The following is a 24,518-nucleotide window of genomic DNA, read 5'->3' on the forward strand; positions in this document are numbered from 1 at the left end:
TTACAGTACAAGTTCTCATATGTCCTGAGTTTTAATTGACCTTGGAAGGCTAGGGCCAAAATGTTGGCTTTCCTTGCGGCCCTCCTTTTTCTCTAATTTTGGTCTGCAAACTTAGGTTGTTATCCCTCCAGAAGAGAAGCTTATTGCTTTACCATACAACCTAGGCTGTTAAACTTCACCTTACTATCTGTCTGAATATCAAACATCTTAGGCATAACATGGAACAGGTATTTTTCATCAAATATTGAGGGGGTCTGCCCCTTAGCTCAGTTCTTTAAGTGGCTGCTCCAATAAAGCAGTCAGGCTCAGGTTGCTGTGGTTCGATCCCCACAACTCATGCCAGCCAAACCTGCCCTGAAGGCATTCAGAGAAAAAAAAATCAAATATTGATATGTTGAACTTTAACTCCCTACAGAATATGATGAAAAAATTCAAAAAATTAAAATACATTTTTAAAATAGGCATAAAGAAGTATATAAAGTACTTCTCTGTCCGGTCGCTTCTCCTATCTGCGGTTTTGTCCTTACTTTCTCTGCATAAACTGGAGAGGCGCAAGATGGTGCGCTAGATGGCGCAGTTGCTTAACACATTTTCCTGGCGATCCGCTAGCGCGCTTTGGGAACGCAGGTGAAAAGAAAGGCTGAGCCCTAAGTGGAATTTTAAGATGAAGCAGGCAGTCCTCCGCCCACTGAGGTCCGCCCTGTAAGAGCTGAGGAAATTGGATGGAGTGTCACACACACACATACACCAACCGTCTTAACACCCTCAAAAAGAAATGGAAGCAGGCGAGAGGATGTGGCTCGGAACCATAGGTTCTTACAGGAACCGTGTTCGCTTCACCTCGGTGAAATTTAGGGCGCAGGCGAGCTGCGCTACTCCCCTGGGAATATCACTGAGGCCGCCACGCCGCCGCTTTTGGGTTGTCGAGTCACAAAGACAGGCGACCGGCGGTGCGCACAGTGTGTCTGAGCGCCAAGTCGGAAAAGAGGAGGAAACACGGAAACCAAGTACGCGGGGTTCACGGCTAACGTAGGGGCGGAGTATGCCCTTGGGAACACGCTTAAGTTTTGAATCCTATGCAGTGTTCTTTCTCCAACAAAAAAGGGGCCCCGAAGTTTCCCAGGACGGGCAGCCAACTGGGCGTCCGTCGGGCGCCCGGGATTTTGCGCTTGGGCGCGCCTCGCTCCGCAGCCTCGGGCGGGCCGCGGGAGGGAGCGGGCGGCGCTAGCGCAGGTGGAGCCGGCGGAGCCCGAGCCGGAGCCCGGAGCCGCCCGCGCCACGTGACGCCCGGGCCCAATGACCGCGCCGGGCTGCGCCGCGCCGAGCTCTGCGCGCCGGCCGCGAAGCCATGGGGTGCCGCGACCCCGGCCCCAGGTAGGGAGGGACCCTCGGCCGGGAGGAGGCGGGCGGGCGGGCGGGCGGGCGCCGCGCGGGGCGTGCGCGTGGGGAAGAGCGCTGCTCGGCTGGCTGGCCGCTCTCGGGTAATCTCCTTCTGCCCTGGAAGGGGGAAAAAGGAGGTGGGGGGATGGGGCGCGGCAGTCTGCAGTTTGATGACTTCGGGGAAACGGGTAACGCGACAAAGGCTCCGTGAGAGGTGCGACTGGCCGGGAGGACTTTTGCAAACACCCGAAACTGAAAACCTCGATGTTAGAAAACGGCGTGGAGCCGTCCCTGAGGACCGAACTTTCAAGCAGTGTCTGAGAACTTGACTCAGAAAAGTGCGAGAGGTTTGGACTGGTTTCTGCGTCCCCTCTTCACCCGTTTAAGCATCGCAGGGGTTCTGAATAAAAAGGAGACGGAATTGACCTAGCTCTGGCTGGGGTGTCGCTGCATCCCGCCGTTCGCCCCCCGCCCCGCGGTGGCCGGCGAGGCTGGGGGAGGGGAGGTGGCGCGGGGCGGAGAAGCGCCCGGGGCAAACAGTGCAATGGCCCGGAGCTGCTAAATATTTGATAATCGGGCGGCATCTCCCCGCTCGATTCCTGGGATCTCACTGACCTCCGCAGTCCTTAATGAAGTTTAAGAAACTTCCACGAAAGAGCACGGCAGAAATCAATGTTTTGGGATTTTTTTTTTTAACCCCAACACCGTAATTAACCGTGAAAAACAAAACAGTGTCTACACAAACTCCCTTTGGTGACTTGGTACGTTTTATTTCTCCATGGAGGCATAGATACTTGGCCGGTGAGTTTACAGGAACTTGACGTTCAGATCGTTAAAAAAAAAAAAAGTGTGTTTCTTCTGTCGCTGTTTGTGGGAGAGAACTGCTCCCAGCTCTTCTCACGCGGGCGTGCGCCTGGTGGGTTGGGTGGTCGGTCGGTCGTAACCACGCCATTGGGAGGAGGAATTGTTAGAGAAAGGAAGAGACGCGCTGGAGCGTTGAATGAGAGACACAAGTGTTTGCTGTGTCTTAAAGATAAAGATTCTGTGTTTCCTATTTCTTCTATTTCGTCTTAGTTGGTACTTTCTAAGGCAAAAACACGTTAAAGCTTTCTGTATCTAAATACCACCGCCTGTGGAATACTTTTCTGGTCCCTTCCAGAAATGCAATGTCCTGGGGCAAATAATTAACTAATTTGAAGCTAAAGAAGAAGTAAAGAAAAGTTGGAGGTAGAAAAGAGCTCCTGGGTTGTTCCTAGTCTGCTGGAGGGTGAAGAGCTGGTTAACAGCTGCTGGGCTACTGAGGGGAGAGGAGTGCACACTTGGATACAGGAAGGGGAAGGGAGGTTGGCATGTCCGCCCTGTCAGTCTTAAGATGCCACTCTTGTCATTTATTCTGATACAGCCCATTTCATGTCCCTAGCAGCAGGGCCTCATGCAATCAATGGTTCTAAAGATTTAAGTACTTAGAGATATCCAAAGATAAATAGGACCGATCTTACCTATATTCTAAAGAATTTTTTTACATCTGTAATTTAAAACAACAAACACTTGCTTATCAGCTAAACGTTCTGTTATCCTCAAAATGAAATGATTCCCCCAACTTCTCGCCTAGCATCCAGGAATCACAGCCTTGCTGAGCACTAGCCAGAATCCAGCCTCTGCCCAAGGACAAAACAGGTGGTGAACTGTGCCCTGGAACTGACCTATCCCTGGTGCCCTAGGAGCCCATCCACCGCTCCTCGGGAAGGACTCCCTCCCTCACAACTCAGTGCCAACCTTGCAAGAGCTGGTTTCCTCTTTCTGGACTCTGTTTCAAATTCTTACAGTTTTATACAACTTTTCAGTTATCTGCAGATCTTGGTGAAGTAGCTCCTATGGTATCTCTTACTTGCTGTTGCCCTTTTCTGATCATTGGACTGATTGTCTGCCTGCAAATAGACTTGTCAGGACCTAGAAAAGAAGAACTGGGCTAGGCAATTGTCTATCACAGGGGAGAGCAGGCTCAGAGCCTGTCTGCAGGTCATCAGGTTGGTCACTTTGTGATGGCCTTTTTACTGCTCTTGACTTCCGAGCCATCCGAGCTCCCTAATCATAGCTTTTCTTACTATGATTAGCCCCAGAATGGTATTGAAAAGAGTACACTGAAAATTAAATGTTATTGGCCCTTATCCTTTTCACTTGAGAATATTATGGTTACACCACGGTTGGACTTTTTCATAAGATCAGAGATCATTAAAGTGATCCTGGCTTGGGAGATAGCTCAGCAGCGTAAATGCTTGCCTGGTACCACATGCCATGCCACCTCAGAACCCCTGACACACCCTGGCCACTAAAACCAGGCGTGGTGGTACATGCCTAAAATCCCAGCTCTGGGGAGGCTGAGAGAGGAGGATCACTATGAGTCCGAGCTGCATAGTGAGACACTACCAAGTAAATAAATAAATAAATAAATAGTTAAAAAAATAATAAGATCCTAGCCTAAAATAATGTTTAAAACACCAAGCTAATGGACATATGTGTGTTATGAAACAGATAATTAAAATAATTCAAAATGCAGACTCAGATGATGACAGACATGTTAGGCACTCCTGAGCTGCCTTGACTGTCACTTACATAGGACAAAAGGATGTCTCTAGTTCCACCAGGAACGGCGAGGCCCACTCCTGTGCACAAGTGACTTTCCAAACTTAAGTGAAACCCTGCTGAGCTTGGAAAAACACAGTAGATAGACCCAGCTACACCATGCAATTGGCGGGGATCATACAGTCTCTGGAGGGTTTTAAGTAGGAAAGATTGCCCTTCTAGAGCATTCATTGAGAATGCAATGAGAAGAATGAAATACTGAAAATACAAACAAGACCAAAGGCAGCTGCTAACAGAAACTCACGTAAGAGAAGGAAGAGAGTTGATTTAAAAGATAGGTGGAAGAGCAATGGTATTTATGATTTCAGTTGTAAAAAAAAAAAAAAAATAGGCAAGTCCAGTCTTTGATGTTACATTCCATATCATTTCAAAATACATTTCTCCCAGGTGGATAAATGTAAGCCACATTTCCACACTGTTCTCTTCCCACTGATTACCCTTACTCTAGAGCTGCACACCATTTGTCTCTATCACAAAAACAAACTTCTTTTAATAAAGGAAGCGATTTAGAGCTACATTTTCAACAATCTGTCGCTTCTATATGAAGACTTAAGTAGTTGGGCTATTCAACAAGAATAGTACTATTATGTCAAAAGTTCCCTAAGTCATTTATGTAACATAGGTAATGTTCCCACTGTACAAGAGAAATTGTTCGCTCTAGGTTACAAAGCTAACATCTGGTAAAGCTAGTGTTCAAGTGTGTGTGTGTGTGTGTGTGTGTGTCTCCAAAAGTTACCCCCTCAACACACTAAACCAATAGCCTTTGCAGGTCATAGTGGGATCCATGTCCCAACAGCGTCATGGTGACCAACAGCTTGTTGGAAGTGCAGTCATCTCCAACTTCCTGTCTACCGAATCAAAATCTGTATTGTAACATCCCCCACCTGTCCATAGCTGGGGGGCACATTGAGATGTCCAGTGCTGAAGGGAACTCAAGTACAATGGTGTGCGTTAACATAGACCAAAAAAAAGGATTGAAAGCTTTCTAAGCAAGGAGAACACTAGTCCACAAGCCTTGAACCAGGAATCTGCTCCACAGAACTGAGAGCAAATGATGCGTTTCCTAAAGTGTGGGAAAGCGGCCTGGGATGGATGGTACTGTGTGGCTGCTTCTTAGGGAAGCTCAGAAGGAAAGCCCTGAGGAGGATGGCGGGGAGAGGCATGCCTGGTATGAGGTTTCGCAGTCATCTAGGTGTGCTGCAAACACAGCCCCAACTAAAGCAGGAATGAGGAAGTGGAGTGAAAGGTCCAATCTGAGAGTCATCTCAAAACATCCCTGGATTTGGTGGCAGCTTAGATTCTAAGGGGAAGCAAAAAAAAGGAAGTGAGGCTGGTTGGTTCTGGGCTGCCACTATATGAACTGGGTTTCCCCCACTCAGGTGAGAATATTATCTTTGAATTTTTTTACGACTGAAAAAGGACATCGTCTGGTAATGATAACTTTGTTTGAAGGCAGGTGCTCTTTTTTTTTTTTTTTTTTTTTTCCCGGGAACTAGGGATTTAACTCAGGTCCTTGCATTTGCCAGGCAAGTGCTTATTCTAGTGAGCTATCTCCCCAGCCCCTGTGCCCCTTCTTCCTTTGAATTGTAGCAGCTTTTCCCATTGCTAAGAGGCAATTCAAAATTTAAATTCAAAATGTACAGATCCATGTAAATAGTGGGGGTGGGGTTGCAGGCAATCGATGAGGCTGTAGGAGTTATCGCTGTGCTTGTTGGGGCTATCAGACGTTGCCACCTAGCTTGTGAGGCTCTTCAGGTACTGCAGTATTGTGCCCTGGTTCCAAGTCAAGGACCCTGTGGCTTGAGGATGTAACCCTGATGGAATCTGGACCCAGGCTCACTCGCCAAGCCCAGCCTTTTCTTTGTGTTCCCTAGACCACTCTGAGATTTTCTGTTTGATTTGGGGGTGGGATAATTCAACCAATAAGTCTTTTATTTCTTCTTTACTATACAGAGATAAACTCAGAAAGATGCTAAAAAGTTTACATTGGTGATTTTGAAGTCATGATTTCATGAAAACCTGAAAATACTTCATAAAAACTGATTTCCTTCCCCACCTTTTTAACTTTGTTCAATCCATATATTAATCCAGTGACAACAAACTACAATTTATATTTCAAACAGTGTGATCTATTCTGCAGCCCTTTCTATTAATGAAATTTTTTTTTACTTTTTCAAATCAATTCTTACTTTTGTAAGCAACTAAGTTGAGGCTGTGTAACTGTCCCTGGAAAATAGGATCATGGCAAACAGTCAGAACCAATGTCTGGGGTAGGAAGGGACTTGTTAGAGGCCACCCCAGGTTAGGGGTAGGCCTGCAGCTGGGGTCTGGGTCTCTAATTCCCCAAGCCTGTCTCTGACTAAATTGCTTCAGAACATTTCCTTGCCATGAGATGGTGTTTGCTGGCTAGTGACAAGCAACATGAAGTCAAGAGAGCTCATATTTTGGAACCCAGATGACCAGAGTTTGAATCCAGGTTTGGCAGCCATCTGTCACATCATAAGATGCGCAAGCCCACAGTAAGTCTAAAGAGAATCATAAAACTGATAATTGGCTAGACAATCAAGATTTGGTTCACAGTGTACAACTTATCTACAGTTTCCTTTAAGCCTGATGGGACAGGTTTTATGATCACCACTAGGATTTGGTTTTGGGGACGGGAGCCACGTGTTCTAAAGTGTCAGAGATGCACTACAGCCCGGGGAGAGGCCCAGCCCCAGCCCACTGGATGGGCCTGACCCCTGTGCATAGAATATGAGGCTTGCTTTCTGCAAAAGGAAGAGCCCAGAGTCACCTGGTGCTGTGGCCCAGGACTGGGCCTTGGCTCCAGGGAGGTACAGCCCCAACAGGAAGGAGCAAGTCACAGCTCAGTGGTGTGGAGCAAGAGGGGGGTTATTTAATGCCTTCCCTTGATTCAGAGATTTAACACATTCATGACGGAGTCATAATTCTTATGTCTGGCTGTCAGGTGGCTGTGAACCACTAGTGGTACACATGTGACTGTCCCGTCAGGCAGCATGGGACAGTCATGCGTGTACCATGGGCAGGAATATGTTAGTGGGCCAAAAGGAATGTTACTTTTATGTAATCCCCTCCCCCTAAGAAGCTAATGTAGCTTTGGAGAACACAATTTCTAAAATTGTAAACTTCAGTAGGCAATCATCTTTTAAGAGTAAACTCAATAAACAAAACAAGCAAACAAAAACTGGAGAAGTTACTGATAGCACATTTGGCAGGGCCCCTAAAGGAGGTGTGACTGGGCCAGTCCCCAGAACACCCAGGCCTGAAATCAGTCTCAGAGGAGGAAAGGACATGACTCCTGTTTAGTCAGGCCTGGCTGCCTCAGAAGGGACTGAAATGAGGGCTGACTCTCAGCGGCTTTGAATCCTGGCCCTGCTTCTCCTGTAGGAACTTGGGAACTTCATCTAATCTCCCTGGATTTCTGTGTCCTTATCTGCAACTTGGAAAACTACTTACTTCGCTTATGTGTGCCTACCCGGCAGTCTTCAGCTGGCCAATGCTTAATAATCCTAAAACTCAATCTCTGTGGCCTCCAGAGCCAGATTATAGAATGAAAAGTATTGATCAGACTGGAATCATGGGGTCCCGGAGAGGGGTCGGTGCGGGGCTCATGTGTTTCATAGCCCACCTCACCTTGACCTGGGGTATAGCCACAGGAAGTCGGAGCTTTCAAGCCGAAACACAGGGGAGTGCCCCTGAGTTTCTAACTAGGCACATTTCCTTATTACAAAATTGTCTACATCGATACCTGCCCACTGATGATTTTAAATGCTTGTGAAATGTAACTATGCCTCAAGCATTGTAAAGAACATTAGGTCAGACCTCAGCGCGAGGAAACGGGAAAGTGGAGTGCTTTGGGAAAGCTGACTGTTTTCATGCTGAAACAGGCAGGAAGGACGTGAGCGCTAGCAGTATAGAATACTGCGACCTCGGGACAGTGAGAGCTGAGGAAGGTGACATTTCCTTGGTCCTCACGCCAGGCAGCATTTTCAAAATAATCAGTTGACATTTATAGTATTTAGAAAAGAAGACAGGGCTGGGTAGAAGAACAAGGACCCAAGTTCCATCCCCGGTACAGCATGTCACGCTAGCCCTGGACCCCTGGGCACACTGTGCCAGTCACCAAAACCCAGCGTAGTGGCGCATGCTATAATCCCAGCACTGGAGAGGCTGAAGCAGGAGGTTCACTATGAGTGTGATCCGCGTAGCGAGACCCTGTACCAAATAAATAAATAAATAAAAGATTGAAAATAAATAAAAGAGAAGACTGTGAACTCACTTTGGGTACTTTATGTATTGTGCCTGCTGAAATCCCTCCTGCTCTTTTGTGAGTTTAGTTGGATTTTTAAAAATATTGTACAGTATTCTTGCCATGTAGTGCTTGATCCTGTTGAACCTTTTGCCACAAAAAATTTTGTTGGGGAGGGGGTGTTTTATTTTGTTGTTAATGTTGCATAGAATATGGACTAGATGCTTTTTGTTGAATGGGTGTGCATGCAGGCCAAGTACCAGGTCAGCTAGTGGGGAATCAAAAGTACACAACACAGATGTAGACTCAGCCTCAGAGGGAGATGGGCCTTGTTCCAGCGTCTCTGCAAATATATAGCTCCATGTCCCAATGTGGCCTGCATGGAGGGACGTACCAGGCACCGGCAGGGGAAGACTGGGAGCTATGACCAAAGGCAGGCAGGGCCTCCCTGACCAGGGGACACCCCAGTAAGAGGGGAGGAAGCGTGGCATCTTAGCAGCATGGGTGCTGCAAGTGGGGGTGAGCAGACGACATGCTTGGAGGGCTCAAGTGGCCGGTGTTCCAGGAAGCATCTGCGGGAGAGGCAGGAGGCAGCTGGACCGCACCGGCTCTGTGAGGCGCCATGTGGTGAGCTGACCTGCGCTTCTCTGGTCAGCTGCTTGGTGACTGCTGAAAGCTGCAGTGCAGAGGTCTGAGGATACAGATCTTCCTCACAGCCCTAGCATTTGACCTTGGGTAGCACACTCCCCATCGAGTAGTAAACAGGAATGAAACCAGTTGCGTTCCCTGTTCCAGGTGCGTACCCTGTTCCAGGTGCCTGCTGAAATCCCTCCTGCTCTTTTGGTGTTTCTGACAATATCTTTTCTGGCATGTTTGTTGAAGGAACATGTGCCACTCTTTAAAAGGAGAGTGGAGAAGACCCTTTAATTAAATTTAATTTTGAGTTGGCAGCTGGCCAGGATGGTTTTTCAGAATGGAGCACTGGGAAGGGTCCAGGCCACTGGACAAATACAGTCAGCAGGGCCCACACAGGCGTGGGAGTGGACACACTATTTCCAGCCAGCCCACATGCAGGACCAACTCGCTTTCTCAAGGCAAAATGTGCTAACATCAGTTTTGCTAATTAATAAGTGCTTTGTGTTGATGAGAGATGTGAACAAAGGACCTCTGGATTACAGCCTTCTGATAAGATTGTCGCTAACCAGGGCCTGGAGACAGCTTAGCAGCGTAAGTGCCTGCCTGGCAAGCATAAGGTCCTGAGTTTGATCAGGTACTTAAAAAAAAAAAAAGATTCTTACTCACCTTCTCTAAAGGATGTCGTTTAGTCTGCATCCTGGAGTACAAATCATAAGTACCAGACTGTCTGTGCTAGTTAATCTTAAAGCAGATTACAGAAGAAACAATCACTATGGTCCTTGATATTTATCAAAAAAACAGCGAAAGCAATTGAAGGTTGTAAGCTGGAGAATAACACGATGCGCCTCTGGGGCTGCAGGCTAGGAGGTAAGAAGGCAGGGCTTGGGGATAAGAAGATTTTTGAGAGGACTGCTGCATAAGAAGATGCAGTGGACTTTCCGCTTGAGGGAAGTAGAGGCAGTTGGATGGAGAAGTGAACAGGTTCCTATAAAGTTAAGGGAGAAGCACGTTATCTGCAATTGGAAATAAGTGAGACGAAGGGGCCAACATTGAATTCTAGTGCCTGAGTGTGCAAGGAGCTTCATTGCAGTGTTGATGGCATTAAAAAAACAAAGATTTCTGTGTCACCAGTGTACACTAGTTAAGTGTAGCTTACAGGTAGGTACAGTGTATTACTCTGTACTGATTAAAAAATGAGATGTGATGACATAATGGGAAAATATCCAGGATACAAATTCATAGAAGAATGCACTCAGTGTTTCATTTTAATAAATGTTAATGATTATAATTATTTTGTGTTTCATTTTAATAAAATAGTAATGATTATAATTAGTACTTAACAGAAAATATTTGGAAAAATAAATTCTAAACAGACAAGAGTAGAGAGGACAGGGCCATTTGCGATCTATATTTGACCTTTCTGTACTCTGGACTTTTTATGCTACTCTTCTCTGTGCTTTTGTAATTGGGAAAAAAAAAAACAGAGTGAACAAAATGAGCCACCACCCCAGGTCTACCTGAGTCTACTATGAAAGCCTAAGATCACTGTCTCAAAATGATTTCTCTCTCTCTTCAAAACAAAGAATGTTAAATCTAAAAAGGGTTTTAGGATTCTTCAGCGCAGTATTCCCCCTCCCAGATGAGGAAGCAGAGACCCAGAGAAGTCCACCTCTTAATAGTTAAAGTCACATAGCCCTACACTGAGATCAGAGGCAGGAGCAGGGCCCGGGCTCATGCAGAACTGGAGGCTCGCCTTCTTTCCTGACCAACTAAGTCTTCTGTAGCACTCCCTGTGTCTGTGGATAAGTTGGCTTTTATGGAACTGGCAAGTAAGTAAACTTGTCTTTCTCCTCGAGGAAATAATGTGCTCCAACCTGGGGAGCCAGTAATGTGTAGCCTTCATTAAAGCAGTTGACACATTTTCATTAGACTTCAAATCCAAGAGGCAAGACCAAAATTCAGGGAAGAGTAAGACTCCTGTATTTGAACTCGCGGAATTCTCTCAGCCTCTCGGTTTGTCTCTGTCTCTTTGTTTTTCCTCTGTCTCTCTCTCCTCCTCATTCTGAGTTAGGGGCACTCCTCTAATTGAATCTACTGTGGAATTGTATTCTGACTTTACTATGTGGCGCTAATAGGTACCCGCCCTACTGCAGCGACATACAAGTACCCAAAGTGTCTGGAGGAAATGGCGTTGTTACTCCAACTGCACTTGTGATTTCACTGTTCATTTCAGTGATTTCCCACAGCTGTCTTAGGGCCTCTCTTGTCCTCTGACTCTCGTGGGAGTTTTTCTACAGTGTGTTTCAGAGATTGTTTCCTGTCTCACAGAAACACAGTCGACGTGGCGTGATTGTGAGGCCAGTGCCGTGTTTCAGACTGTCACCTCTTGTTGGGGTGGTGGCAGTGGCCAGATGGACACTGCTGAATCTTCATTCACTGGCATAAACCTCCTCTTGGAAGAGAAATGAGAATGCTTGGCTGCCCTAGGTTATCCCCAACCCAAAATATCCCTTGTGTTTTTCCCCCAATGCTGGGGATTGAACTCAGGACCTTTGTACTAAGCAATATCACTCGCCCTTTTATTTATTTTTCTTTCTTTTTGGGGGGTGGGGGGTTGGATTATTTTTCTATTTTTAAAATTCCAAGACTGTCTCATTGAGCTGTCCAGGTTGGCCTGAAACTCTCTATCCTTCTACCTCAGCCTCTCAGAGTGCTAGGAGTACAGGCAGGCCGGGCTAGGGCCACCCTGTCTTGTCACAGGAAGTTAACACCCTGGGGCGAGCAGAGAGTCACCAGCGAGGTTGAGGCTGTGTTGGCCTCCCCTCTCCTGCCGCCTTCCCTCCTCGTCCTCCCCTGAAGCCAGCTCAGCACTTTGTCTCCGCTGAGCCCCACCTGGCGTCTGGTGCTCATCACCTAAGCGAGCCAGTCTTTTGGAAACTATTCGAGTCTGCCCCTCATTTTGCAAATTTGGCGAGCTTGTTTCTAGTGTTTTATTAATTTCAGTGGAACACTTTCCATATCCCACTAAACGTTTCCATTTTTTAATGTAACCATCCGCTTGATTTTTTTTTTTTAAGGCTTTGTGTAGGCCCTGTTTATGGAAAGTTTGGTTTCAAACTCTTTCAAACCAATTGTTCTCCTGTTGTGAACCTTGTGGAAGTTGACAGTGCTTTCAAGTATTTAAAGTATCCATATAATGCTTTTATGCATGTCTACGTAAGGCTGGGGAAAGGCAGAAACAGTTAAGCATCATACCTGACATCTCTTTAAATTGTTCTGCGTACCTTAGTGATTTGACATAATGTCCCCCTGGCCAGTTGTAAGTCTGCTTCCAGTAAATTTCTTTTCACAAGTGCAGTTCATTCTCATTCACATCTTGGATGCTGACCTTGTGTAGAGGCTGAGAGCGGCCCAGAGGAGAACACACAGAACAGGGCATAGCTCGTTGTGGCGCTTAAGCAAGAAGGAGTATGATTAAACGGCTACTCAGTCACTCTCACAATGTTCCACGGCAAGATGACAAGATGGTCACACATTGGAGGGGCAGTTAAGAGGACTGGTATTATCTCTGGATAACCTAGAACCTGGACTCAGAGCCGGAAAACCTGAAAGGCTTGGTGCTCCTTGTTCCTTCCCCTCTGTGCCCGGATGTCAGCAACAACTTGTAGTGATTTTGCTGGGATTACTGACTTCTCCAACTTTGTGCAAAACGTGATACATGGACAGGAAGACAGACTCTTTGAATCAGTGTGTCCTCAAAGTCAGGGATTCCCGTTTCCTGTAACTTGATCCATTCCCTGACTTCTCATAAGAACAGTGATCGTGTTGTCTCTCAGATGTGACCTAGCGCTTTTGTCCCAGCGCTGTGACATTTGGGGAGGTGTAGCTATATATGCCTAAACATTGGATGAACATTTTGGTTAACAGAAATAAGAGCTTGTAGATTAGAAAGTAAAATTTCCATGAAAGAGTTGGTGTCGGTAGGTATCGTCAAAGGCTAGACCCAGTGAATTCACTCGTGTCTCTTAATGCACATTGATAACAGACATGTGAGTGCTTTCTATCCAGTGTTTTCTTATTTTGTAACATTTTACAGAATAAAGAAATGTAAGACAACATGAATTACCTCAGAATTAAGAGAAGAAGTGCTTTCCTACTAGGAATTATCGGTTGGAACTGATTAGGAAATGAAGTCTCGCGTAAAGATGTGCAGGGAGCCAGTGCACAACAGGGCACTGTGCCTTTAAACTTGAAGAGGTTTCATAATTGTCCTTCCAGTCTATTTTCATTTGTTTGCTTTGTGTGGCAAATGGAAAAATATTTGCCTACCGTACGGCACTAATCTTCATGCGTGTGTTCACCAGTTAGCTTCCCTGTGATCAGGTAGTGGGGAGTTCGTTGGTGATGCCGTTTCTCTTTATGTGTTTGCGAACGCATGAGCTTCTCTGAAAATCGGTAGCTCATTTTATACCTGGTGGTCAGAGAAAATGTCTCTGGAAAGCTTTAGAAGTGTCAGCTGCAGAAAACCAACACGGACCTGTCAGGTTATGTGTTACCCAGAAGCTACTTGCATTGTGTGTTCAGGGCTTTCACTATAAGCCAGTTACTATAAACATTTTAATGAACTCTAATACTCAGTCTACGTAATATTGTTTGGAAAGTCTTAATTTGCTTATCTAAATAGGACTTTGCTAATGCTTAGCAGTCTAGGCGCCTGCACAGCAAGTGAAAGTACCCAAGTTAGATCCCTGGTACTGCGTGCCATGTCGGCCCCAGACCCCAGGGCACACCGTGCTGACCACCAAAACCAGGTGTGGTGGTACATGCCTGTAATCCCAGCATTGGGGAGGATCGCTACAAGGCTGAACTGTGCAGTGAGACCCAGTACCAAATAAATAATTTTTTTAATTAAAACTAAAAAGTCTCTAAATTGTTTTCAGTGGCTTGAGGCCAAGGTATGTTCTTTTCCTTTAAAGAAATTAAAATGGCAATAGTTTTGAAATATTCTATCCCTCGATAATGTGTGGTACAATTTCCTATATTTTCCATGTGTTAGACAGTGTATCATTCGTTTTGAAATTTTATAGTGTTTTCCCCCATAAATGCGGAACTTTAATTTGCAAATAAAATTATTTAATACTATTTTTCCACACAATGCATTTGTTTTTGTTGTTGTTGGGGTGAATTTTTTTGTTTGTTTGTTTTGTATTTTTAGGGAAGGATCTACAGGGTACTCAAGGTCTCACTACTAGATTGGACTCGTAGTGATTCTACGAGTGTTTACAACCTCCCAAGTACAGGGTTTACAGGCACACGCCACCATGCCCAGTCTCAATCACCATCTCAGCACACCCCAGGGGCGGACCAGCACAGCAGGCCGGAGGATCGAATCCCAGCCACTGCGCTGTGCCCAAGCAGGCGCTTAATCCGCTGAGCTATTTGGCCAGCCCACAGTTGGTATTTTTGGGAATCAACTTTAGGCAAAATAATTTTGACAGTTTGTAGGAGCCAAGAACGATTCATCAGCTAAGAACCAGAAGAGAATCAGAGAGCCCTGCTCCCCAGGAGCAGTAAGGCTTCACAGGCTGCAGTCAGAATTAAAGTACAGAAGTAACGTAATTGGTTCCAGCTAGGTATTTGCTTTATGTGGTCCTGTTCTGATCAGTTGGCTGCCTGACTCTGATCGGCTGGAGATCAACTATGTGTTACCAAAGGAGAAAAACAAAAATTAAGTTTTACTTTGTTTACTTTGTTATCTTGTCCTACAGTTTGTTTTGTGGGAACACAAAATACAGATGCAGACTCAGATGTTGACTTCATTTAATAGTTCTATAAATGCATATATCATGGTTATTTATTGAGCACTAACTACATGCTAGACGTGGTGTTCCATGCTGACCACGATGCAGAAGTGAACAAAATTCCCATCTCCCTACATGGCTCATAGGAGCCACTGGGAAAAAGGAATAGCAGTCCTTAAATATAAATGGAATTTATATTGTAGTGCAAGCAGGAAAGATCAAAGGGACTGTTCCAGCCTTTACGAGTCCCTGGAGACCTGAAGGATGGGGAGAGGCTGGGCAGACTTCTCAGAGAAAGTGGCCTGCTAACATGCTAAAAGCAGAAAAATGAGAACTTGGGCAAGGAAACAGGTAGAGAAATCTGGCTGTGTATACTTCATTTCTAAAAGGAAGAGGGCAGATCCGTGGGAGCCGAGACCTGTTCCTACAGCCAGAGAGGCTGGCAGTCTCTTCTGCACCTGATCTCTTTAACTGCAGATCAGAGTTGGACAGAAGCCTCTGGGACTTCCCCTCCAATCTCTGGTAAAGCTGCCTCCTTGTTGGGAGGTTCCTGGATGGCTCCTGGAGGACCTTTTCTGAAGCTGTCTGCATCCCAGCCTATGCATGCAGACAAGGGGACAGCAAGTATGGCTCTGCCGAGTCTGCAAGCTCAGCTACACCTGTATGGAGCTCCTCTTCCTTCAGGTTCCTTTTCCTTCGGATTCCATCCTTGGGAGATTGTGTCCTGTACCCACGATGGACTCTGTCTCTGTCCAAGTCTGTAACCTCTAAGGACAATAAGGAAAGGAGGCAACTCTCGCTACATGCACGCATCTCTTTGCTTTTAACTGAAATAACATGCAAAGAGAATCTAGATTCTTTTCTCGGTAAACACACTTTTCTCTTTAATTAAAATACAAACACAAAATCTTTTTTGAGCCATTCCCATAGCTACTCGTTTCTCTTTCTCCTTCCCTTTCTCCTTTTGGGTAAAATAATAATAATAAAATTAAAAGATTACAGAGTTCTCAAGCCATTGCTGGTTTAAGCTGTGATTCCCTATTCTGCACTTCTGGTTAACTCTCAGTATATAGCTGTTCCATTGTTGTCCACACTGTGACATAGCAGTGTCACAGACCAGATCGAATGGTCGCGTTTCGGCCCTGTACCTTATATACCTGGCGCCTTGCTGTCTCTCTGCCTGTGCATGTCAGTGCAGCTTCCTCTTGGGAGTTCTTTCCTTCCCTTTGACTCCTTACACTGCTGTACTTCCTTGTCCTGGGTGTCCTCCTGCTTCTAGGACTAGTGCCTATTTCTCCACCACATCTTAGGAAGTCCTAGCCTGGGGTTCTCATGGTTTAGAATCGAATCCAAGGACTGTAATGTATCTTGGCATTGTAGCTGGATGCAAGGAGAGATGTGCAAGTGCCTGAATGGGACTAATGGCGCCCGGATGCATTGATTCAGGTCAGTTGGCAAGGCAGCATATGCAAGGCTGCAGAAGCAGGGATGATCTCACAATTAGGTCGTTTGAATCTGGGGACATAGGGAGAAGACTGAACCCTCTGTGTGATATAAAATCGTCATTAAAGCAGTTACACACAGGGAAAATCCCAAGCTAACTCTGGTAAAAAATGCAGTAAGAGGGCTGGGAAGATAGCTCATCAGTCTAAGTGCCTGCACAGTAAGTGCAAGGACCCAAGTTCGATCCCTGGTACCGCATGCCATATGGGCCCCAGAATGCTGGGCATGCTGTGCCAGTCACCAAAATGGCATGGTGGCCCATGCTTATAATCCCAGCACTAGGGAGGCTGAGACAGGAGGATCCCTACAAATCCAAACTGCATAGCAAGACCCTATATCTAAATAAATAAATAATAAAAGGATTGACAGAGCTTTGATAATATCCAGTAAAATATAAGTTTTGTAGTTCTCAACTCAAGAAATGATGTCTCTTTTGGATTTGTTTCATAAATATTTTTAAAACTCAAGTAGCTGCTGGTAATCTCCTGTGGGACCTTACAGTCTTTCATTGCACTTTCTACCTCCTGATCACTGGTGCACTCCAGTGTGGGCTGGACTCCTCATCCCTAGCTCTTTCCACCTCCCCTGGTCCCTGACCCACCTCTTCTAGGGTCCAGGTGCTTACACCAGTCCTGGATCATGCACACAGTGCCTACAGCCCTTCTCTATTCCCATCCTTCCCCACAGCCATACATGCACTGGAAGTGGGCTTCCTCAGGCAGCTCCATCCTGCATGGCCCTAGACCCCACCCGACTCAGCTCAGCTGGAGAGGTGCCCTTCTTGCTCCAGCTCCAGCCCCATGGCTTTGCTGTCTTCCTGCTACTTAGTGGATACCATCAGCAAGTATTTCTTCCCCACAAGGGCAGGGGATGTGGTTTGGCTGTCCTTCATTCATTCATTCTCTTGTCAGCAAGATAGCTCAGCAGTCTAAAGCACCTGCTTAGGCAAGTGTACAGGGACTGTGGTTTGATCCCTGGCACCATATGCCATGCCAGCCCTGCCCCCAGGGTGGGCTGAGGCAGCTACAAAAAAAAAAAAAAAAAAAAAATATATATATATATATATATATATATATATATACAATTCACTCATTCATTCTCCCCAACCTGACAACAATAAGTATTCAGAGTCTCTGTAGACAAAGGTGGCGCCCAAATAAAATAAAGATGATGAGTATACACGTTGCAGGGTGAGCGAAAGACCCCCTTGTCCTGCTCATACCTAGAGCTCTCTGGGTCCACAGAGCAGGCATAGCTAACATCTCTCAAGCAACTCCTGTGAGCCAGGTATTCTAGGGCATTCATGTACATTAAGGGATGGGCTCAGAAAGGTCAGGCCAGTTGCTCAAGTTAGCAAAGGTAGTGAGAGAGGTGCAACTCAGCCGAGGGCTGTGTGACTTCAGAGCCCCGTGTTTAGTCCCTTTGGGGTACCTAGTGTACCTCAGAGAAGCATTTTTCACATTAGATTTCCACTGACTGAAAATGTAGCTAAAAAGAGCATAAGGTATTGAGAAACTAAAACGATTACAAAAATGCAGTCAATTTATGTTTATTTCTTTATAAAACACCTTACTTCACATTTTCAGGCAACTCAAAAATATCAAAGCTTAATCATTTCACAGATCAATGCTGTCACTTGACAAAGGTACATCAGCAGAGTCAGCTCTCCTGAGTTTCCTGCTTGATCTACCAATGGTTTAGGAAGATTCCTTCTCGATAGTTCCATATACTGCTAGACTCCAAAGGATACATTTCAGTCAAACTGAAACTCAAAAGTTTGGCTGTGGAAGAAATTCAAACATAGAACGTCTTTGAAGAAATAAAATTGAGAAATCCTTCCTCTAAGGTTTCCTCCTTCCTTCTCTTTGTACAGTTCATAGAAACAATGCCCCTTTTTTTTTGCCGAGTACTTCAAACGCAGCACAAAATCAATAAAGTAGTAAAACTGGAAGTCCTATCTCTCCCACATCCACCTCACACAGGCCTTGGCCGCCGCCACCACCTCCTCCGTCATGGTGAAGCGTGAGCCCTGCAAATGTGCTCTGCCAGCAGCATGCTGAAGATCGAGATAGCAACGGTCCTTGGCCCAAAATAAACATTTTTAGAAAAATGAACATCCTTCGGTAGGGTTCTCATTCCTGAATTAACTCTGGCCTACTAAAAACTAGCCTGTGTCTTCTGAGATTCTTAATCTTCCAGGAACTTCTGTTTTGTTGCTGTTCAGGAAATTACAAGCAAAAGCACTTCACTTTCAGCAGTACCTATGAATTAGTTATTTAGAAGATCAGTTCTTCGCCCCTCTCTGTTTAATCGAGCTACATATGCAAATTTAAATGTTAGAATGAGTCTAGATAAAGAGCTAAGAGCTATGTCTGCAAAGCTACAGATTAGATTTCTAGAAAAGGGTTTCAGTGAGCGAGAAGGTTTCACTAATAATGTTTAACTGGAGCACGAGGAATTTCTAGAATTGCTTATATTGTAGGCAAAATCCAAAATGGTCTCATTATTGCAAAAGTTTTCCCTCAATTACAAGAAGAAAAAGAAACCAACTATTTTTTATATGGTAAAAAATCACCACAAAACCTAAATAATGTGTATAGTTTGTTGAAAGTGCTGGGCCCAAACCACGAATGCATTAAGCACATTGCCACTCAGTTTAACACCATAGCCCAAGCACAGCTAGTGTTTTTGTATTCCAAAGAAGATATAAAAACAAAAATGTAATAAAGTCATAAATCAGATGTGGATTACTTCATTTCAGCTCTTCCTTTAAATTCCTGCAGATTCTCAGAAATCACTTGTCTCCGTTCCTTAATCTCTCAACAGAGAATATGTTGCTTGTTGGTCAGAAGCACAAGGGTTTATATTCTCTTTGTTTTTAAATCCCAGTATTAGAGCTTTCTAACCCCATGAGTTCCCATTTATCTATAAAATAGGGATAATAAGTGTTCTGATATATATAGATAGATAATAAAAAGCAACATCATGCATATACATATATACAATATACATATATTTGTGATGTTGCTTTTTCCCTAAAAGCTGGGGATCAAGTCAATGCAGCTATATGTTAGCTTCTATGTTTCTATAATTAGAAAAAAAATTAAATGTGAGTTGAAAAATAATGAAGTAGGGCCAGCAAGATAGCTCAGCAGACTAAGTGCCAGCTTAGCCAAGCGCAGGGATGAGGATTCAATCTCTGGCACCACATGCTGCTCCGGCCCTGCCTCCAGGTGCACTGAGCCAGCCAGCAAGACCGAGCATGGTGACGCACGCTTGTAATCTCCATGCTGTGGAGGCTGAGAACAGGATCACTATGAGTCCAAGCTGTGTAGTGAGACCTTGTACCAAACACATTAAAAAATAAAGCATACTGCTACATGATAGCTACCAAATAGGGTGGCTATAATCAAAATGATGGCAGTAATTAGTGTTGGTATGGGAGTGGGAACATTGGACCTTGTTACACTACCATTTGGAATGTGAAATGGTGCATTGACTTTGCAAGACAGTCTGGCGACTCCTTAAAAGGTTAAATGTAGAAATACTGTTATCCAGTCATTCTCCTAGGAGGTACATGTTCCAGAGAAAGTGGTATGTGTCCATATAGAAACTCGTACACTAATTACTGTTCACAGCAGTGTTACTCATAAGAGGCAAATGGTTGAAACAAACATTCACTGACTGATGAATAGAAATCCATCCACACAATAGATGATTAGCAATAAAAAAGAGCAAAACTAAACACGTGCTACAACATAGGTGAATCCTGGAAACATGCTAAATGAGCCAGACCCAGAAGACCACGCTATATGGCTCTATTTACGTGAAAGGTCCAAGACAGACAAATGCTGAGGTAAGTAGATTGGTGATTGGCCTAGAGCTGGAGAGAATAGAAATGTTGGGAGTTGACGATTAAAGTTGATGCTACGGGAATTCGTTGGATAGTGATGAAAAATGAAAAAATAGTGATTGACTGCAGTGACAATTTAACAACTCCATGTACAAAAGAAATCACAACATTGTATACTTTCAGTGGGTCAGTTATGAAGTATGTATCCCAATACAATGATTTTAAAAAGTAGCAGACTTCTGAGTAACCTCATTCACCTTTGAAGCTTTCAGTCAGTGGATCCATACATAGGTCCCTATTACTTACCCCTTCACAGGGTGCCGTGAAGTTCCTAGATTTGTCATCTTGGAGGCTTCTACTTGAGAATCTTCTTTGCTTAGAGTAGCAGTTTTCCCATGTGTAAAAACAGGGATTATAAAATCTGATCTCTCTTTGTTTTCTCAGTTCTTTTTCCCTGAGTGTAAAATTAATATATCCACATTGGAGAAAACTCAGAAAAGTGTTGAGTTCAAGTTTAAATCCAAGAACACAACCCTGTGATCTCAGGGCAGTGTTCCTCCCTCCCTGGCTTCTCTCCCGGTTGGATAATCTGATTTAGTCCCTAGCTTTTAAAGACCAGGTTCTCAGGCCAAGTACACCTATGAGCTTCCTCTCTCCAGAGTCATATCTAGCACAGTCTCTTAGGTTTGAAGTTCTCATCTTTCTAAAGGCAATGTCCAGTCCTCTGTAGGTCGGGTGGTGTTCAGATGTACTAACCATTTCTATTAATTTAAAGACATTCCCTGACATTCTTTTGACCACCATGAGCACTCTTCCACATCCTGCCTCAGCCTTTATGTGACTTTTTTTCTTCCTGTGTTACCAACACTTGTACCAGGTTGTGATCTGATTCACTGTATACCTAGTTCCAATTTCTCTGGCCTAGATGTAACCATCTGGAAATAATGGGATCGGAAGCAAATGCTGCCCAGATCACCAAGTCTGGAATACCGCTCACCAGGGGTGGGTCTGATCCGATATGTCTAGTCAATAGAGAAGTCTGTTGTTTAGTAGGGGGAAAAATGGATTCATATTAGGTTTAAGTCCACTAACTAGAATTGGCCTTTAAAGGAACAAATAGTTCCCTTAGCTTTGGGTTGTCCACATCTTAGATAAGGAGTCAAATTCTACACTTGCGTTTGTTCAAAATGGAAATGCCTGTTTATAATTTGCCTTGTAAAATTTGTTTCCTGAGTTGGTCATTATGACAAGGAAATTAATTGATAACAAGCTGTGTGGACTTTTATAGGGTATCTATTTGCATAAAGAAATACGACAGAAGCAGTCTCAGCCCTCAGCTCCCCCAGCACTTTCTGCCTCCCCTGCCACCAACAATCACAGCGATGTTTGTTGCTTCAAATTCAATCCCATGCAAGTGCCTGTCATTTTCTCAGGTGGCTGTCGTTCTTTTCAAGTGTGTCTCTGCCCTCCCAGGGAGTCCTATTTAAGTGTAAGCCCTAACTGTGCTTTAATTAGTTGCCTTTCTTCTTGCATCTGTGCTTTCGTGATCTAGTTACTACATCTGGTGTCTTTCTGAAGGCGGGATGAGAATGATCTAGTCCACCGTGAGACAGAAGAGTCGCACCTGCACAACAGCTCTTTCAGGACCATTAAAGTTGATGCTATGGGGAGACTGGGCGTGGTGGCGCGCTCCTGTAATCCCAGCACTTGGGAAGCTGAAAACAGGAGATTCACTGAGTCTGATCTCATAGTGATCTAGTGAGACCCTGAAGACCCTGTACGAAATACATTTTTTTAAAAAATGGGTGCTATAGGAAGCAGGTTAATTAGGGTATGTGGCTTCTCCTTACCTTTAGTCTTTCAAGTTGTCTGTAAGTTTGAAATTTTTCAAAATCAGAAGTTTCAAATCAGATACTCAAGTTAATCTTCAGAACTTAGAACCAATGTCATATCCTTTTTCTATTGCACTTCCGATAAATGTGATTCATTTCATAGGATGCCTATGGCATATATAACTAAATCTTTACTTTTTAATCCTGGTTACGTTCTATCTTCCTTCCCCCCCCCCATAATTTTATTGAGAAACAAATAGCAATGAGACAGTTTCAAATCAAATTGGTAGGACAATTTCAATAACACATTACATACTCTTTTCCTAGTGGTTATTTGCTGTACAAGATGCAGACATGATATCCTATTTACAAACACTATTACAACAAATCCCTCTATTCATTAAGAGAATGTAACTCTATATCTATCCTAACCATTTTGAGTACACAGATACAAAATGGACGTTCATCTGTATCCCCTTTTTTGTGTAGTTCCGTCATTTGAATATTATAGGTGTGTAAACTCAGCAAAATATTCCAGAAGAGTCCAGTAGTCCATAATAGTATTGGGTCTTCCGCTTCACTGGCAATGTCAGAAATTGTTGACCTGAGTCCCCTACAGTGATGTCCTCCCTAAATTTCAATCAATAAATGAATGGAGTATTCCACAGAAGATGTTGTACAAACTCTGAATATTTTGTCTAAAAGTGTTAGCTTCAGGCATAAGCAAATAATTAAACAAATGTGTAGTTTCAGTAGTGATGAGCATCTATAATAACCCAATAAGAAAAATAAAGGACAGTTCTCTGAGGAAGGTAGGAAGATTAACCAGGAAGCAGGCACAGCACGGGCACAGGCCCTGGGGGAGACAGGCCCAAAGTAAAGTGGGTCTAAAAGTAGACCTGGTAATCTAGAGGCCAGAAAGGAAGATGAATCAAGTTGAGTTTGAACCAAAGGATAGGAATTTTGTCTTCCTATTTTAGCGGCAATGAGAAACTAATAAATTATCTTTTAAAAGCAGGAGGTTAACATAATCAGACCTGCGCTTGAGAAAAAAAAAATTATTTTATCTGTGTGGTGAAGAACGCCCGATAAGTACGTGCAGACATAGCAGAAAGGCTTTATAATGGGCCTCAGAGGAGACAGAATGAGGATACATGGGCAGCTCAGCTGAGAGAAGTGAGCTAGGTCGAGATAAGTTAGACACTAAAAATGTTAAGCAGAGTGGTACACTCCAGGTTTAGATGCAGGTACAAATAGGCATGAACTGTTTCAAGAAATATTTAGTAGGAGTTGGCAGTGGATTTGGAATTAGAAGGTAGGGAAAGGAAGGTGTCACCAGTGATGCCAGACTTCACGAGTCGTGGTAGTAGTGTGTACATCGGCACCTTCCATGGGCTGCAGAGTCCCACAGCAAAGAAACCTGGCTACCATCTAATCTAGCGCTGTGCTAACTCACATGAACTCAGCCCCCTTTTTGTTTTCTGGTAATGGTTACTAGCTTCCTGGGAACATAACGGCAGATAACTTTGAGTTACCTAGGTTGTCATTTTTATGCTGAACTATTGCAAATGTCCTATTTTTTAAAACTCCTGTGTTAGTCTTCAAGAGCTGCTGCCGTAACAAGTATGACAGGATTTATGCGACAAATATTTATCTTCTCAAGTGCTGGAAGCTAGAAGCCCAAGATTAAGATGTCAGGGGCGGGGGGTGTTTCCTGGAGGCCTCGCTCCAGCTGCCCCCTCACAGCGTGGGCCCTTGGTCTGTGCTGTCTGGGTCTGAACCTCTTCTGTAAGGAGACCTGATTGGATTGGGATCTACGCTTACCATCTCATTTCACCTTCATTGCCTCTCTACCTGCTCTGTCTCCGAATACTGTCACACTCCAAGTGTGTTTGACTGTGCACTCCTGCGAGGAGCACAATACCACAGACTGGGTAAGTTATAAGGAAAGAGGTTTATTTTGGCTCACAATCTAAAGTCAAGGAGCTGTATCTACCTCTTGCCAACAAAGTCCCAGGACATCAAAGGGCAACATATGACGAGAAACAGGGACGATGTGTGTGCATGCGCACACATGTATTCTCTAATCTCTCTTATAGCCACCCACAGTCAGCTATGGGGCTCCATTCAGATAATTTTCTCTAATCCTAATCGCTCCCAGATGCCCACCCCTAAGCACCATAGTTAGATTATCTCCACCCTCTTAATTCCTCACAGCGGACACTAAACTTCAATGTAAGTTTCAGGAGGGACAAACTATATTCAAACCATGACACTAAGGAGCTGGGGGTGGGAGCCTGAGGTTATGAATTCAGCACCTACCATTCCCAGATGCATAAACTTCTTAGCTAGGGCTGGTGCCACCATTGGCTATTACAGGCCATGCCACAGGCAAATCCTGTGGTCCTTTGTCATGGAGAGTCCTCCTAAGACACCTGTGACCTGAGCATCCTTCCTGGGAGTCACGGTACCTACTGTCGTAAGATCTGTATTGCAAATTTTCTTATTAGTAAACATCTACCATACCAACAAGGGTAAGATGGAGCAAGAGCTTGGCTGATCAACCCCAAACCCATTTGTCAAGCATGAAGATGGGACTG

At 44.5% G+C, this 24,518-nt stretch overlaps 1 protein-coding gene across 1 annotated transcript in view; it reads left to right on the forward strand.

Annotated features, from left to right (window-relative positions):
* Window positions 1-1,257: 1,257 nt before the first annotated feature.
* The window catches only part of CUNH4orf19 (chromosome unknown C4orf19 homolog), a 121,934-nt gene continuing 98,673 nt past the window's right edge, over window positions 1,258-24,518 (forward strand). Inside the window, exon 1 of the mRNA XM_004642664.2 lies at window positions 1,258-1,374. The gene's annotated coding sequence lies outside the window, so the exon portion shown is untranslated. The remainder of the gene's footprint in view (window positions 1,375-24,518) is intronic.

Source organism: Octodon degus, unplaced genomic scaffold, assembly GCF_000260255.1.
Source record: "Octodon degus isolate 3935 unplaced genomic scaffold, OctDeg1.0 scaffold00158, whole genome shotgun sequence".
NCBI lineage: Eukaryota > Metazoa > Chordata > Mammalia > Rodentia > Octodontidae > Octodon > Octodon degus.